Source organism: Gossypium hirsutum, chromosome A06 (assembly GCF_007990345.1).
Source record: "Gossypium hirsutum isolate 1008001.06 chromosome A06, Gossypium_hirsutum_v2.1, whole genome shotgun sequence".
Taxonomy (NCBI): domain Eukaryota; kingdom Viridiplantae; phylum Streptophyta; class Magnoliopsida; order Malvales; family Malvaceae; genus Gossypium; species Gossypium hirsutum.
In genome coordinates this window covers 78990782-78996115 of record NC_053429.1, presented here as the reverse complement: position 1 = coordinate 78996115, position 5334 = coordinate 78990782, and the positions used below count along the sequence as shown (strand labels likewise).

The following is a 5334-nucleotide window of genomic DNA, read 5'->3' as shown; positions in this document are numbered from 1 at the left end:
TATTATCCATATAATTCATTTGCTCGTTCTCCATGTTAGGGCCGTAGGGTAGATATTCTGAATTGCTTGTTCCACATCCACTTGCATCGCACTATATTACTGGATGAACCTGTGTAGAACCAAGTAAACCAACAATTTTTCTATTGAAAAGTTCTACCTGATTGGAAAGCGTAGCAACCGAATCGACGTTAAAAACACCGACTGCTTTTGTCAGCTTTGTCCTCATGACTTGCCACTGATAATTATTTAGTGACATCTCTTCTATGAACTCATAAGCCTCTTCAGGTGTCTTATTATTGATAGTTCCACCAACAGCTACACCAATCATTTGTCTAGTCGAGGGATTCAAACCATTGTGGAAAGTTTGAACTTGTAGCCAAAGAGGTAACCCATGGTGAGGACACCTTCTCAATAGATCCTTGTATCTCTCCCATGCATCATAAAGTGTTTCTAAATTCGTTTGCACAAAAGAAGAGATGTCATTCCTCAATTTATCCATTTTAGCCAGTGAAAAATATTTGAGTAAAAATTTTTCAGTCATTTGCTCCTACGTAGTGATTGACCCTCGTGGTAACGAGTTCAACCATTGTTTGGCCGTATTCCTTAATGAAAAGGGAAACAACCGAAGGTGAATGGTATCGTCAGAAACGCCATTGATCTTAAAGGTGTCACAAAATTCTAGAAAATTTGCTAAATGAGTGTTTGGGTCCTCGTCCTGTAAACCATCAAACTGAACAAACTGTTGTATCATTTGAATTATGTTAGGTTTTGGTTCAAAATTATTTGCAGCAATAGCAAGTATAACTATACTCGATTCAGTTCCTAATAAAGTAGGTTTAGCATAATCATACATAGTACAAGGAGCAGGATTCTGATTTACTGGGTTTGCGACAACCACAGAAGGCAGCGGATTATTTCGATTTTTAGCCATCTCCTCGGAGTTATTGGTGTCTCCCTCGTGCTCTTCCTCTATGTATTGTAGCCTTCGCCTTATTTCTCTTCAATTTCTAGGAGCTGTGCTATCGATTTCACTATTAAAAAGCAAAGGTCCTGACGGGTTTCTTCTAGTCATAAACTGTCAAAAACCTGCCAGGAATAGTTAAAAGAAAAATTAGTAAGAAAAATAAAACAAAATTGAATTTCAATAAAAATAAAAATGACTAAAGTAATAAAAATTAAGTGTTCCTAATATCTTAGTCCCCAGCAACGGCGCAAAAAACTTAATGGTCACTAAACTAACTAAAAATTCGACTAAGGCAAGCACACCTATTGAACAGTAGTATAGTTAAGGTGAGACTAGAAATATCATATCCACAAGGACTAAAAGTACTAGTAATTACTATCTTTTTATTATCTAGCCTAACAATTGAAAGGATGTTTTCTAAACTAAACTCAATTATCTAATTATCCAAGAACGCGGCAGAAATGAAAGTTGAAGAGTACTTTTGGAAAATTGATGGAGAAGACAATACCCAAGGAAGAATCCACCTAGACTTCCCTTATTACTTCTGAATTAGACAATTTATTCACTTGACTTAATCCGTAGAAATCCTTGATTTATGTTATTATCTCTCTCGAAACTAAAAACAACTAAATTTAGGTTGATTAATTGAAATCTCTTTCTAATTAAAACCCCTATTGTTGCATTAACTCGACCTATGGATTCCCTTCTTAGATTTCACTCTAATTTGGCAGATTTATGTCGTCCTATCTCTAGGATTGCATGCAACTTCACTTAATTATGGAGGATCTACTCTTAAACAGGGACTTTTGCTCCACTGAATAAGCACATCAAACCTGAATTAATATCCTGGAATATTAAAGCAAAGATTAAAACTCATAATTAAGAATAAGAAAAAGTATTTATCATATAATTAATAGTAATAAAATCTATCTTAGGTTTCATCTCCTTCAGGTATTTAAGGAATTTAGTTCATAATGATAGAGGAAAACATCTCAAAATTGGGAAAATAACAAAACATAAAGAAACCCAAAAACTTCAGTAGAAATTTAGTGGAGATCTTCAGTCTTGATGTAAATCCTGCTTCCGAGCTAATTCCGATGGCTATTCTTCGAGTATTTTCTGCTTTCTACTTTGTTTGTCCCTTGATTCCTCCTCTCGGGTGTTTTTATAGACTTTGGAATGCCTAAAATAGCCCAAAATTAGCCTTTTTTGAATAGAATTAGACTTGTGCTCGACAGGGACACGACCGTGTGCCATGCCCGTATGAAGGTGCTCAAACCGTGTGCAATTCTGACTTGGTTAATGTTGACACATCCATAACACACAGGCATGTGGATTACTCGTGTGGAAGTGCCAAGGCCGTGTGAAAACACTGAATTAGGCCCAATTTGTCCATTTTTGGCCCTTTTCTTGCTCTTTTTGCTATCCTAAGCTCTCCTAAGTATAAAACATGAAATTAAAGGATTAGGAGCATCAAATTCATTAAATCTTATGATAATCCTTCCAAAAATATGCCAAGCATGGGGTAAAAGTATGTATATATTATGGTTTATCAATACCTGATTGATATAGCCTATGTTATGGCCCACTATTGTCAACATCAGAGTGAGCCTCTACGTAAAGGACCTATCTGTATGGGTCCATATGTGACACGTCTAGCCCGTTATTTTGGCCTCCTTGAGACCCTTGAGTAGATCGACACTCTTAGTTTGATTGGGGACTTGGCACCACAAGGTTTAGGTATAATGAAACATATGAGGATGGTTGCCTGTCGGCTCAGGGCTTTGGTGATTAGTACATTTTGCTACATCTGACTCAGTAGAATGTGGATGATGAGCATCTAGAAGATGACCTCCCACCACCACCGCGACCTGTTCCTAATCCTCTTGCTAGTCACTCTATTGTTGCACATTTGATTACGCTTGAGGGTATCCATCGCCTTCAACAGTAGCAATCAGAGGGGATCGAACTCATTGAGCAACGACATTTAGAGCATTTCAACTAGCTTTAGTGCTAGTAAGATCGCATCGAGGCCTATCTACAACAGATATGCCAACATTTTCATATTTCTTCACCTGATCCCTTTGTTGTACATGCGCCTCTCAGTCCTGACCTTCCCCATGTTGTCAATCAGTGACTTTATTTAGTTTTATATTTTATTTATTTTTACTTTTATTTGTACTTTTATTTTTATTGTTATTTATTTTTATTTTATTTTTTAAAACTTATATGTATTATTTTATTTTATTATGCACTTTACTATTATTTTTTTTCGACTATTTTTCTATTTTGTTATCTCTTTATCTTATTTTATTTTTTTCTATCTTATTATTAATGTGCTTGGAACCTTGTACTTAATTTAGGATCTTATACGATTTCGATTTCACTATTCCGATGAAATCATCCAAATTTAAGGTAGTTTCAGTTCTCTTCTTCCCCATTGATATTTTGTTTACTGTGATTATATTTGTTTTCCATTGAGGGCAATGTACATCTTAAGTATGAGGAGGATTTTGTATGCTTATGCAATATACTCTCTGAATTTTTGTTTGTATTTAAGTAATTTTCTCAAGTCTAACATTAAAGTTAATTTTTAAAAATTTGGAGTTTTTACTGATTTTTTTTAGATTAATTTGTGGGTTTTTATGCATTGTTTTATTTATACTTTAAGACACGAGAGAGTCAACCATGATAAGTTAATTTTCAGAAATTATTATTTTAGGTTGTCTCCCTAAATTGAAGCATTATCTTGAAATGTTAAATTTACAAATTTGATATCAAAACCATAATTTTTTGTAAGCTTTTGTGCCTATAGAGAATCTATTTTTTTGTGCTCATTTTATTTTTGGTTTTGGGTATGTAAACTTGATTTGTTATTCTAGAACTTGCTTCGATTATACATGTTGAGACCACAGTATTGATTTGATATATTCATATGATAGGGGAACTTAGGATATAACCCGCTGAACCATACACAGCTTACCCGTTGAATTAACCCCTAGTAAAACCTATTGATCCTAACACATTTTGTTTACTTAACTACCGTTCCTCTTAACTAGAAGCCATATTAATGTTCTAAAATTTTTTTATTGACTCCCTTTTTTTCAAGATTCAATTTGATTAGTTGATTGACTATATTATCTTTTGTATTGTTGAGTTTTACTTTGTTCTAATATATATATTTTATTGAGCTTGAATCATTAGTCTCATATTTTGTATAAAGGCTCATATTCAATTTTTATTTATTGTTTATATAAATTCTTCTAATTCAGTAACTGATTTTTTTGGATTGGTAACTTATCAATTTGGCTCTTAATTTATAACATTTTTCGACCCTTAACCAAAGCCCCGTTACAACCTTATAAAAACCTCTTGATTGGTGTGTCATCTTATTATATAGTGGTGGAGATTTGATTTTTCAAGTAAGTCTATGCTAATAATATGTTTTGTTGGACTGTTGAGTGCACATTGCTTTAACCTTAAACACCTTAAGTGATTTGAGTGAACCTTAGTGACTGCTTATGTTTTTATGCTTTAAAATTTTTTGTTTGGATTGCTTGTACTATTTAGTGTCATTTTAGTTTAAATTTCCAATGCAAAATTATTTGTAAATTATCCTAAGACAAAATCGATGAAAATAATAAATAGAGGAAAGTTAACTTAAATGTGGGTTGAGAATCTTGCTTGAGGACAAGAAAACACTTAAGTGTGGGGATATTTGATAAGTGCTAAAAGGAACATGTTTTAACCTCATTTTTAATGCTTTTTTGGGTGATTATTCGATGTTAATTGTGAATTTTATACTCTCAATCCTTTAAATTCATGTTTTAATGCTTAATAGAGAACTTTGGAGCAAAAGAAGCTAAAAACAAGCAAAAACCAGAGCAAGCTGCAGGAGCCACACGGTTTGAACCATTCCACTCGGCCGTGTGACCCACACGGACATGTGATAAACCATGTTGATTTCATAGAATTACGCATCGAATAGCAAAAAATCATGATTTTTAAGTTTTTTAGGCATTCTAAGACGTATATATGACAAAAATAAGAAGATGAGAGTGAGCTGTTAGAGAATATTCAAGAAAACAACTCGAAAAACATTATTGAAGCCGACTCTAAAGTAGTTTCTATCAAGATTAAAGATTCCCAGTTGATTTCTTAGGAAGTTATCATGAGTTTCTTTCGTTCTTTTGGTTATAATATGTCTTGAATGTTTTTATTTTCAAGCATGAACTAATTTTCTAAATACTTAGGGGAGATGAACCCTATAATGAATTCTATAATTTGATTTTTATTTTTTATGCAATAAATACTTAGTTTCTTGTTCTCAATTATGTGTGATTAATTCTTGATTTGATATTTCTAGATTA

General features: G+C 33.1%; 1 non-coding gene across 1 annotated transcript; it reads left to right on the top strand.

The window, feature by feature from the left end:
* Positions 1–386: 386 nt before the first annotated feature.
* Positions 387–493, top strand: LOC121231337 (small nucleolar RNA R71). The gene has a single exon (XR_005929397.1). It is a non-coding gene; the product is annotated as a small nucleolar RNA R71 (small nucleolar RNA).
* The last annotated feature ends 4841 nt before the right edge of the window (positions 494–5334 follow it).